Source organism: Chiloscyllium plagiosum, chromosome 1 (assembly GCF_004010195.1).
Source record: "Chiloscyllium plagiosum isolate BGI_BamShark_2017 chromosome 1, ASM401019v2, whole genome shotgun sequence".
Classification (NCBI taxonomy): Eukaryota; Metazoa; Chordata; class Chondrichthyes; order Orectolobiformes; family Hemiscylliidae; genus Chiloscyllium; species Chiloscyllium plagiosum.
In genome coordinates, this window is record NC_057710.1 from 13954181 (window position 1) to 13967416 (window position 13236).

A 13236-nucleotide genomic window follows, 5' to 3' on the forward strand; every position below is an offset into this window, starting at 1 on the left:
CCTGATCATAGAAACTCGTGAGGGGTGACCTTCTAGAGGTTTATGAAATCAAGAGGGGCATGGATCAGGTAAATAGACAAGGTCTTTTCCCTGGGGTAGGGGAGTCCAGAACTAGAGGGCATAGGTTTAAGGTGAGATGGGAAAAATTTACAAGGGACCTAAGGTCCAACATTTTCACACAGAGGGCGGTGCATGTATCGAATGAGCTGCTAGAGGCAGTGAAGGCTGGTAGAATTACAACATTTAAAAGGCATCTGGATGGGTATTTGAGTAGGAAGGGTTTAGAGGGATATGGGTCAAATGCTGGCAAATGGGATTAGATTGAATTAGGATATCTGGTTGGCATGGACACGTTAGATCAAAGGGTCTGTTTCCATGCTGTGCATCTCTATGACTCTCAACTTAGAAAATAGGAGCAAGAGTAGGCTATTCAGCCCATTTAGCTTGCTGTCACCATTCTGTATGATCATGGCTGATCATTCAATTCCATATCCTGTTTTTTTTTCTTTCTCCCTGTACCTTTTGATCCTTTTAACCATAAGAACCATCTCCATCAGAAATTGCAGGAGAAACTCAGCAGGTCTGGCAACATCTGTGGGGAGAAAGTAGAGTTAATGTTTCAAATCCAGTGACCCTTTTTTAGAAGGGTCTGCCCAGAAGGTGGGACAGCACAGATGCTGATGACCTGCTGAGTTTTTCCGGCAATTTCCATTTTTGTTTGAGATCTTCAACATCCACACCTCTGTGCTTAATTTGGCCAAATCTAGCTCCTCGTTGAAAACATTCAATGTTTTGGTCTCAATCACTGTCTGTGGGAGAGAATTCCACAGGCCCACCACTCTGTAGGTGCAGAAATCTCTCCTCATCACAGTCTTAAAAGAACTACCCTGTATCCTTAAACTGCTACCACTGGTTCTGGACTCATGGCTCAGTGGGAACTTGTTGGGCCGAATGGCCTGTGTCCACACTGTAGGGATTTTATTCTGTTCTTATTCCGTGAATCATCAGTAAAAGATGAATCAGGATAAAAAATCTAACATTCGTGGGGTCTGTAAAGTGTTAAAAATACAAAGATGGAAATGTGTTGCTGGAAAAGCGCAGCAGGTCAGGCAGCATCTAGGGAACAGGAGAATCGACGTTTCGGGCATTAGCCCTTCTTTCAGGCTAATGCCCGAAACGTCGATTCTCCTGTTCCCTAGATGCTGCCTGACCTGCTGCGCTTTTCCAGCAACACATTTCCGTCTCTGATCTCCAGCATCTGCAGACCTCACTTTCTCCCGTTAAAAATACAAAGCCTTGTAAGCACCATTCTCTGTTCATATTTGCCTTTTTAAAATTTGTTCCTGTGATATGGAATTCACCGATACGCCGACACGTTTCTCTGCCACCTTGAGTCAGTGTCTGTGTTCACCTTTCATTGTGCGAGGGTTAACGGAAGGAAGCCATGTTGGAACTGTGGTGGCTCTTTTTCCCCTTTGACCCATTCACACCCTTTGTCCCCCTATCTCAGCAATTTCATTTCCTTCAGGGCGTCCGTCTGATTCCTCTTTGATAGTCCCTGTTGAGTTGTTGTACTCCCCTTTCAGGCATTGCATTTCATATCGTGACATTCACTGTAAGAAAACAAATTGGGAACGAGTGATGTACCACTGGGACCAGCGCTGGGGGTCAATATATGTGAATGCCGTGAGTGAGGGAAGGGCACTGACTTGAGCCAAGTTTGCAGATGTCACTAAAATAGGTGGGAAGGCAAATGATGAACACAGAATATGCAGAGGGATATAGGCAGGTTAAGTGAGTAGACAAGAACTTAGCATGCAGAATACAGTGTGGCGAAATGTGAAGTTATGAACTATGGCAGGGAGAATAGAGGAGTTGAATATTTAACTGGCAGAAAGTTACAGAAAGATTTGTGAGTCATCGTCCACAAATCTCAAGAAAGCCTATCATCCACGGTCAGTGGGTAATAGGGAAGGCAAATAGAATGTTAGCCTTTATCTGAAAAGGAATGGAGTTTAACAGGAGGGAGGTTCGCTAAAGCTACACAAGGCACTAGTCAGATCACAGCTGGGATTCTGTGAACGGTTTAGGGCCCCCGATCCAAGGAAAGATATGTTGGTTTTGGAGGCAGTCCAGAGCAGCTTCGCTCGGCTGATAATTGGTATGAAGAGACCGGCTTAAGCGAGTTTAATTATTTTGGATTTGTACTCGTTGTAATATAGAAGAATGAGAGGCAATCTTATTGAAACCAACAAAACTCTTAGGGAGCTTGACGGGGTAGATGTGAAAAGGATGTTTCCCCTTGTGACAGAGTCTTGGACCAAAGGGCATGATCTGAGAATAAGGGGTCGCATATTTCAAACAGAGATGAGGAAGAATTTCTTCCTTCAAAGGGCAGAGAATCTGTGGATCTTTCTTTACTGCAGTGAGCTGTTGAGGCTGCATCATTATATTTAATCAAGTTTGAGATAGACATTAATCAGTAAAGGGATAAAGGGCTATGGAGAAAAGGCAGGGAAGTGGAGCTGAGGATTGTCAAATCAGCAATGATCTCATTGAATGGCGAAGCAGACTTGATGGGCTGAACGGTCTATGTTTTATGACCTTTTGTCAACCACTTTGTCTCTGTGTCCTCTTGTTATTGGCCCTCTGCCACTTGGGACTGTCACACCTTGCTTACTCAATCAAAAACCCTCAATTGTTGAAGACCTCGATCAAATCTCTTCCTAACTTTCACTCTTCTGAGGAGAACAGCCTAGCTTCTCCGGCCTTTCCACTGAATCCTTCATTCTGGGTGAACCTCCTCTGCACTCCCTCTGCACTGAGGTCACACCTTCCCTGTGGTTAAATGGATCTGCTGTGGGATCCTGACGAGAGACTAACAGCCTTTTTCTGATTCTGAGATAAGAAGATATATATATATATAGAGAGAGAGAGAGAGAGAGAGACAGACAGACAGACAGAGAGTGTCTTTGTTCTAGGTCCAAACTTGTTCATGTTGTCAAAGTATTGGTGCTTTGGAGCCCAGCTTGTTGCCATGTACTGTACACTGTTGCTACATAACCCCAAATGGTTTCCAGGACTGCTGCTACATGCCAAGGGCAGCTGCACTCATCGGTGGCTGTGAGATTTTAATTCATCACTGCATCTCTCTTATCAAGTCAGCAGTGTGCACCATGTCACTGCAGCATTGTTCATCCTGCTGTGTGCAGCACTAAGCACATTGTCAACTTATAACCGAGATATTGACAGATGATCGTCAGAGGCACATTGAGCAAACTGTGGGCGAAGTGCATGTCTCTCTGAGTCACAAGGTATTAACCACTGTCGTCTATTGTTACATAATGACTTTCTCTAAGCGCAAGAGTAAAGAAAAAAGATAATGACTTCTATAGAGAATCCTCAATGCAGTGAAACACCTCAAGGTGCCAAACACGAGTATTATAAAACAAAAATTTGGCAAAGAGCCACTTCAGCAGTAACTCATAGAATGTTGTGTTTTATTGTGAGGGAAATGCAACAGCAGGGAAGTTATGCTTCAATTAGACAGGGCATTGTGTGACCACATCTGCAGTATTGCGTACAGTACTGGTGACTGTACTCATGGAAAGACGTTAATCTGTTGGGAAGCGGTTCAGAGAATGTTTACTAGACTAATACCGAGAATGAGGAAAGGCCAGACATGCTTACCCTGTTTCCCCTGGAGTGTAGAATAATCAAAGGTTGTTAAATTAAAACATTTAAGATCCTGAGGGGACTCGACCAAGGTGGATGTTGGAAGGATGCTTCCTCATGTGGGAGATCTAGGAATAGGGCTCAGAGCCCATTTCAGATGGAGATGTGGAAACATGTTTTTTTTTGAGGGTCCCTTCCTCAAAGAATCTTTAAAAATTCTTAAGGCAGATTGCCATGGGGATGAAGGATTATTGGGGCTATGTCGGAATGGAGAGTTGGGTATTAAATGGTGGGAGCTGGATTGAAGGGCCAGGTGGCTCCTAACCTTGTTCCTTCATTTGCGTGTTCATATTTCGAGGAGATATTGAAACCATTGACCAAGGCTTAACCACCGGAAGGGGATTGAAGGAGTGCTTAGAGGGCGCGCAGAGAGAGAGAGAGAGAAAGAGAGATGGAGGAAGTCTCAGAGCTGTTGGATGATGAGATCTGACTGCCATTCATGAAATAATGAAAGTCAGCGATGCTCATGAGGTTCCAATTACAGTGGCACAGATACCTCAGAGGATTGCAGGGCTGGAGGAAGTTACTGAAGAAGAGACAAAGCCATGAAGGGTTTAAAAACCAGGATGAGGTTTTTAAATTGAGGTATTGTTTAACAGCAAGCTAATGTAGATCAGCGAACACATTGGTACAGGATGAATAGGACTTAGTGCAAGCTAGGATAGTGGCTGCAGTGTTTTGGATATGCTCATGTTTAAGGGTTAGTTTGTTTCCAGAAACAAGGCCACCTTTTCAGGTGCTTCATTCAATACCTCTTCATCCCCTGTCCTCAACTCATCACTGGCCCTCTCTGAATCTGGCTTGCACTCTCCTCTTCCTGCCATTTACTCTTCAAAGCCAATCTTACAGTTTGCAATATGGTCAAACCCTGATTCATAAACCCATTCTCCCTTTCTCCTGCCCAGTGCCATTCCATTGCCAAGCACTACCGACATCTAGTCACCCTTAGCCCCTGTTATCGGCCATGGTTGAGTGGCCAACCTGCCTGCCTCTAAGTCAGATGTTTGTGGGTTCATGTTCCATTTGAGGATATGAGAATGAAAATCTACACCAACAGTCCGTTGCAATTCTGAGGACTCGCTCTATTGTTGGGTGCAATGCCTTCTTCAGATGGATGTAAAAGATCCTGTGGCACCTTTTTTTTCTGGAAATAGAGCAAGAAAGTGATCCCAATGAGCATGGTCTCTGTTGTTCCCTTGACCACTATCAGAAAAACACATCATTCCCATAGTGCCCCTCCTCTTTTTGTCTGATAGTTTGCTTTGCTCAAACAGCCTGTTATATTTCCTGCATTACACCAGTGAATACAATTCAGAAGCATTTCATTGGCTACAGAGTGCTTTGAGATGCTGGAGCATCATGAAAGAGACTACATACATGCCCATCAGCATACTTTCCAACCCATTATGTGTGGGGGAGCATGCCAAGGCTAGCACCAGACATAACTAAAAGTGAAGTGTCAACCTGGTGAAGCTACAACTGAGGAGTACTTGAAGAAGCAGTAAGTGATAGATAAGGCTGAATGATCCTACAACTTTAAGCTCTGTGTCCCAGCCTCACCCAGTCACAAATGATGTTGGACAGTTAACCAACTGGAGGGGTGGGCTCAGTGGTTAGCATTGTTGCCTCACAGCACCAGGGACTCAGGTTCAATTCCAGCCTTGGGTGACTGTCTGTTGTAGAGTTTGCACATTCTCCCCATGTCTGCTCAGGTTTCCTCTGGCTGCTCCAGTTTCATAGAATCCCTACAGTGTAGAAACCGGCCATTCGGTTCAACAAGTCCAGACTGATCTTACAAAGAGCAACCGATCCAGACTCATTTCCCTATTACTCTACATTTACCCTGACTAATACCTCTCACATATACATCGCTGAACACTATGGGCAATTTAGCATGACTGATTCACCTAACCTACACACCTTTGGACTATGGGAGGAAACTGGAGCATCCGGAGGAAGCCCAGACAGACAAAGGAAGAATATGCAAACTCCACATAGACAGTCGCCCGCGGCTGGAATCGAACCCAGATCCCTGGTGCTGTGAGACAGCAGTGCTAACCACTGAGCCTCTGTTTCCTCCCACAATCCAAAGATGTACAGGTTAGGTGACTTGGCCATGCTAAAATTGCCCATAGAGTTTAGGAATGTGTGGGTTAGGCGCATTAGTCAGGGGTAAATATAGAATAATCAGGTAGGGGAATAGGCCTGGGTGGGTTACTCTTCAGAGGGTCACAGCTCATTCTACAGCATTAATCTTCAGCACTGAAGCCTTCGCTTGCTGGAACATTGTCAAGGCCCACAGTCTTTGCAATATCCAACACTTCAACTATTTCTTTACATGACTTTTTGAGCCAAATGGCCTGTTTCCACATTGTAGGGATTCTATGATTTTATGAAATACCCTCAGCCTCGATAATGGAATAGCCAGAACGTCATTGCAAAAGATAAGGCTGAAGCATTTACAAGTTTCAGGCAGAAGTGCATGCCTAATACATGACCCATCTCAGCCTCTTCTCAAGCTCCCCAGCATCGCAAAGTCCAGACCTCAGCCAGTTTGATTCACTCAACATCATGTCAAGAAATAGTTGAAGTGTTGGATATTGCAAAGTCTGTGGTCCTTGACAACGTTCCAGCAAGCGAAGGCTTCAGTGTTGAAGATTGATGCTGTAGAATGAGCTGTGACACTAGACAAGCTGTTCCATTGCAGCTACAACACTGTGATCTACCCCATATGGGGACAAGTGTCTTGTCTACACAAAACAGGTGGCTTAGCGGTTAGGCAAAAGTGGGGACTGCAGATGCTGGAGATCAGAGCCTAGATTAGAGTGGTGTTGGAAAAGCACAGCCGGTCAGGCAGCATCCGAGGAGCAGGAAAATCAATGTTTCAGGCATTGTAGAGAGGTTAGGTGCCAGCGCAAGGCTGCGAGTGTGGAGTGGAGGATCCTGAAGGAGAACCGTTGCTGGTGGTTTTGAATCTGTAGTCTGTACTGGTTGTCCTGTTCGGGTCCAAACTGTGCTGGTTTGAATGTAGTCCGGAGTCCATGTGGGATCAGTTGGTTACAGAGGAAGGCACTGAGGAAGTAGATGTGGCTGTAGTAGCGACTCTGTTTCAGGACATGGTTGAAGAGCTTCAGGGCAGAGGAGATGACCTGGGAGTTGCAGTGAGAGAGAGACTCACTGAGATTCTTGTGGAGAGAGGAGGAGAGCTGCTTCAAGGCAGGCAAGAGGATTCACAGTGAGGTTAAAACCATCTAGGCAAAAGTGAGGACTGCAGATACTGGAGATCAGAGTCTAGATTAGAGTGGTGCTGGAAAAGCACAGCCGGTCAGGCAGCATCCGAAGAGCAGGAAAATTGATATTTCGGGCAAAAGCCCTTCACACTTTTGCCCGAAACGTCGGTTTTCCTGCTCCTTGAATGTTGCCTGACCGGCTGTGCTTTTCCAGCACTACTCTAATCTAGGCTTAGCGGTTAGTACAGCTTCCCCTTAGCGCCAGGGACCCGGGTTCAATCTCACAGTCAGTTGACTGTGGAGTTTGCACATTCTCCCCGTGTCGGTGTGGGTTTCCTCTGGGTGCTCCGGTTTCCTCCCACAAAGCAGTGTAGATTGGGTGGATAACCGTGGGAAATGCAGTTTTAGAGGGATAGGGTAGAGGGCTGGGTCTGGGTGGGATGCTCGTCGGAGGGTCGGTGTGGACTCAATGGGCTGAATGGCCTGCTTCCACACTGTTGGGATTCTATGAAATCCAAATTGTCCAATGACCACCCCTTCAGTCTGGTCTTAGTCATCAGCAAAATTGATTGGTGGTGTCATTAATAACCTGCTGCCTGACGCTCAGTTTGAATTCTGCCAGGGCCATCAGCTTATGATTTTCTAGCACTTTCAAAGTTTCTGCCATGACAGAGAGATTGCACTGTAGCCACTTTTAGTTTGTCTGATTTGAATTGTTTCAGGATGTGCTTGAACCCACTTCTAATAATCGCCAGAAACTGGAGTTTCATGTTGACCTGCTGGAATTACTGGGAAAAGTTTGAAACTGGCAGTGTGTTGCTCTCTAATAGTTCCTGTTAATAATGCCCACACCCTGTATCACATTCACGGATTAGTCAGGGCCATGTTTTAACCAGGACGAATGGTTTGTGGGGCAGACTGGAACACAGTTTCGGAATAACTGGCCTCCTCTTATGCCGGGAATGAGGCTGATTATTTTCTTTTAGAGGCTCATTGACCCGTAGAACTCTCTTCCCCAAATACATTGAATCATTGAGTTTATTCAAAACAGAATCAGATCGATTTTTGATCGGCGAGGGAGTCAAGGTTTAGACAGAAGAAGTGAAGCCTTTATATCTGACTGATCTTCATAGTCCTTGTCAGTAAAAGGAGCGTGTTTAAATTATGTAGGAACTAGTTTAAATGAGACTCAGAGATGTCGGAAAATAACTCGATCAAACCAAAGTGGTGATTAAAGTGAAAAAAGACATGAAGGATTATTTTCTCAGCCTTGGGCATTCGGAAGGTGTTGGCAGCATTTCAAACATGTGCACACCATCAATGCTCAGCCTTGAAAGCCCTTTCTGAATACTGTTTGTGTACATCGATAGCAAGGAACATTGTTTCTTTCCAACCACTTCAATACGGGCAGTTAGCTTACAAGGTTAATCCGACTTTCAAATGGCACCACCACAACGCAAGGCTGGACTGAGGCATGGTTCCGGGTGGTTTAATGGTGAAGGATGATGTCCTGTTGTAGTCCAGCTGTGCTCCACCAGACAGCACTCTTGCGCCAAGTGGGAAGTGAGTTGAGAGCGCAATATCCAGGCCGAAGCCTCTCCCCACCTCAGAGCTAAGGGAATGCTGCACTGCTGGAGATGCCTTTCCTGTGCAATATGCTAATTTGAGGCTTTATTATATGTAGAATTTAAGCCATCAAGTAGGACAATGTCTTACCATGGAAGGAAAGGCTTACATTTATATTGCCCCTGTCACAGCCTTCAATGATCTATACACAAAAACGTCCAGGTCCCTCTGCTGCTGCTACCTAATGTTCATCTGTATAACACTCATTCAGGGTCAGTGCATAGAGACTGGGAGCCAGAATTTATTACCTTTGATGCCAGCCAGTGTTGGCACAAGGGCAATTGCAAGTTTCTGTAAGGCAACAATAACCAGATCTTTTTTGTGATGTTGGTTGAAGGCTAAATGTTGACCAGGGCACAGTGGAGAGCTCCTTTGCTATCCTTTAACCTAATGATGTGGAATCTTTTCCATGCAGCTGAGGAGGATTGTATGCCTCCGCATGAGAGTCCAGGACAGAATCCAATGTGAGCCCAATGCTCTCATTGTTCGTTGTGACCTCTGACCTGCTTCTGAACTGAGTAGCACTGCGGTAGTTCTGGGTTCATTTCTTGACTTGTGTTGAGTTCAAAACTCGGGAAATCCGAAAGGAGAAAATGGTACATCTCACGACTCTAGAATTAGGTGGTACAGTTGTTGAGAAGTATCCAGCATTCCAGAAGCAGCAGCAGAGGGATCTGGATGTTTTTGTGTATAGATCATTGAAGGTGGCAGGACCACTAGAGACATAGAGCACTTTAAAAGCCCTTTAGCCCATCAAGTCTATAACAATAATAACTACCACCAAAGGCATGCTAATCCCAATTGCCTGAACTTGTCCCATCTCCCTGAATGTTATGATATTTCATTTCCTCATCCAAATTTTTTTTAAAAGTTGTTAGGTTTCTAGCATCCACTACCTTCCCAGGCAGTGCATTTCACATTCCCACCATCCTCTGAATGAAAACGACTTTTCCCAAATCCCCTCTGAATCTCCTGCCCTCGAAAACTATCTCTTCCTTGTGATTGACCTCTCAACCAAGGTATTCACCCTATCCCATGCCCCTTATAATCTTATACTCCTCAATCATGTCCCCCCCTCCTCCTCAGCCTTCTCTGCTCTAAAGAAAAAATTCCAAGCCTATCTAGTAGCACCATATAGCTCAATTTCTCCATCCCTGGCAGCATCATGATGAACCTTCTCCAGACCCCCTCTGATACTATTGCATCCTCCCTGTCACCAGAATTGCGTGCAGTGCTCCAGCTAGTACAACTCCAACATGAACCTCTTTCTCTTATACTCTATGCCATGACTGATGAAAACAAGTGTCCCACATGCCTTCCTGACCATCCTTTGCCAACCTCAGGGAACTGTGAATAATTACTCTGCAACCCCTCTGTTACTCTGAGCTACCCAATGTCCATTTATTAACTACTCCCTCATCTTATTGTTTCTTCCAAAGTGCACCACCTTGCACTTTTCAGGGTAAAATACCATCTGCCATCAGTATTCCCATCTGACCAACCCAAATATATCTTTCTGCAACCTACAACCATCTTCTTCACTATTAACCACTCTACCAATCTTGGTGTCACCTGCAAAATTGCTTAACATTCTCCCCCACATTTTCATTTATGTATATAACAAGTAATGAGTGTCCTAGTACTGATCCTTGTGGTACATCGCTGGACACCAGCCTCCAGTCACTTGAATAGCCTTCTAACACTTTTCTGATCCTTCTCGTTAAGTTTCCCTCAATTCTATGTGCTTTAAACTTCTTAATCGGCCTCTCATGTGGAACCTTGCAAAAAGCTTTGTTGAAATCCTTTAAGACTGTGTTAAGTGAACTTCCCTCATCCACACAATTTCAAAAAATTTGAACTAATTTGTTAGGCATGACCTCCCTCTGACAAAGCCATGCTAACTATCCCTAATTAACCATGCTTTTCCAAGTGAATATTAATTTGCTTCTTCAGAATTTTCTGCAACAGTTTCCCGACCACTGACATGGGACTCGCCGGTCTGTAATTTCCTGGTTCTTCTCTAACACCCTTCTTGAAACGTGGAACCACAGTAGCCATCCTCAAGTCCTCTGGAATGTCCCCTGTGCCCAGAGAGGAATTAAACATTAGGGTCAGAGTCCCTGCAATTTCCTCCCTCACCTCCCCCGGCAACCTAGGGTGCAACTCATCCAGGATAGGGGACTTGTTTGTTTTTAAAGCCCAACAGAGCCTTCATTTTCTATGTCAAACAGCGCAGTCCCTTTTCCTGAATTCCTCACAGTCCCTTTTCCTGAATTCCTGAGCGTGTCTACATTCTCCTTTTCCAGACTGAAGGGAAGTATCTATTCAAACCCTTCCAATATCCTGCGGCCACACAGACAAGATTGTCGATTTGGTCCCTAATCAGTCCTACACTTTCCCTGGTTAACCTCTTCCCTTTAATGTATGTATAAAATATCTTTAGGATTCTCCTTAATCCTGTTCCCAAATCCTTTCTCATGCACTATTTTGAGGGAAGTAGAGAGAGAGTATAAGAGCAAGGAGGTGATTTTTAACTTGCTGAAGGCACTTATTAGACCTAAGCAGGAATAAAGTGTAGATTTGTGGACGCCGCATTATAAGGAAGATGTGAACACATTGGAGAGAGAGTCCAGAAATGGTTTACAAGAATTGCTCCTGGAATGTAAAACGTCAGATATGGGGATAGATTGAAGAAGTTGGAGTTGATCTCCTTGGAGAGATGAAGGCTGAATTGAGATTTGATAGAGATTTTCACAATCATGTATGGGCTTGTCAGGTAGATATGTAGGGCGAAGTTCGTTCCTCTTGTAAAAATAAATAAGAACCAGAGGGGCAGTTTTAAAATGGTGTACAAATAAAGCCCGTAGTTAGGGTCTGGAATGTACTGCCTGGAAATGTGGTGGAGGCAGGTTCAAATGGTAGGATTTTTGAATAGTAACGGCATGCAGGGATGTAGAGAACAGGCAGGAGATTGGCTCAAGCTAATAGACCCAGGTCAGGTATAATGGGCTGATTGACCTTCTTATGCACCGTAACAATTCTGTGAAGAATCGAGCTATGACTTACCTCCTCATTTCCAGTTTAAAAGAGAGACGTGTTATTTTTACACTCTATATTCCTTATTTCTAATCCGCCCCGAAAGTGAGGCATTCTCCCAGTATCCATTCTGTCAAATCCCCTCATGATCTTATATTTTAATAAGGTTGCCTTTCAGTTTTCTGAACAGCTGTAGCCCAACCTTTCTTCAGAGGAAATCCCCTCATCCCAGGAATAAGTCAAGTGAATTAGAAGAATTGCAAACTTCTAATGTAATTATGTTCTTTTTCAAATAAGGAAACCGAAACTGTACTCGTTATTTCAGAGGCAGTCTCACCAAAGCCTCCTTTTATATTCCATTCTCCTTACGATAAATGCAAATAGTGTAATCCAGTGTACGATTGAGAATTATTGTAGTGAATATGATGGGGTGAGGCCACCCTGTGTGCACATTCTGCACATTCCACTCAGTCCAAATGTCATGGGATCAAACCTCACTCCAGAGGCTACAGGACACAGATCTAGACTGGCACTCCAGTGCAGCCCAAAGTAGTGTCATCTAGCAGTTGGGATGTCAACTTGAGAGCCTGTCTACTGTGGAATCTTATACAGAGTCGTATGCCACAGAAACAGACAAACACCATTCTAGCCACAAAAAGACACGACCCACTCTCCCTCGTAGCCCTACACACGGATGAAAAAAAAACACCAATTCGACCGGGACAACACATCTATCCTGGGACAGGCTAAGCAAAGACATGCCAGAGAATTCCTAGAGGCCTGGCACTCCAACCACAACGCCATAAACAAACACATAGATCTAGATACCATTCATCAACCCCTCAGAAAACGAACAGGAAATGACATCACCACAAACCCCAGGAACCCCATCCAGGACAAACATATAAATAGAAAGCAGGAGACAACAGCTTCGCTTCACTTGGAGGTCGCCACTGACAATGTTACCTAGCCAGGTAATGGAACATCTGGGTATCAAACCTACAGCTCAGCGAGCAAATCTACACCCTAAACCTCAACCTGAGCTACAAACCTTCATAAACCTTGCAAAAACCTTGACTATTCGTCATATCTATGCCTCTCGGGATTTTATTAATCTCTATAACGTTACCCCTCAGCTACCTACGTTCCAGTGAAACATAGAACATATAGAACATAGAACATAGAAGAATACAGCGCAGTACAGGCCCTTGGGCCCTCGATGTTGCGCCGATCCAAGCCCACCTAAACTACACTAACCCACTATCCTCCATATACCTATCCAATGCCCTCTTAAATGCCCATAAAGAGGGAGAGTCCACCACTGTTACTGGCAGGGCATTCCATGAACTAACAACTCGCTGAGTGAAGAACATACCCCTAACATCAGTCCTATATCTACCCCCCCATCTGTTTTTTTTTGTGCCAAAACGTGGCGAGCTGTCTCACAGACTCGTCAAGGAACAGCCTGACATAGTCATACTCACAGAGTAACCCCTTACAGATAATGGCCAGACACCACCATCACCATCCCTAGATAGACAGTGTGATGATGGAAAAGCACAACAGGTCAGGCAGCATCCAAGGAGCAGGAGAATCGACGTTTCGAGCC

At 44.7% G+C, this 13236-nt stretch overlaps 1 protein-coding gene across 1 annotated transcript in view; it reads left to right on the forward strand.

Annotated features, from left to right (window-relative positions):
• LOC122559654 (UPF0687 protein C20orf27 homolog) overlaps positions 1–13236 on the forward strand; it is a 97374-nt gene that overhangs the window by 57882 nt on the left and 26256 nt on the right. The gene's annotated exons all lie outside the window — the stretch shown is intronic.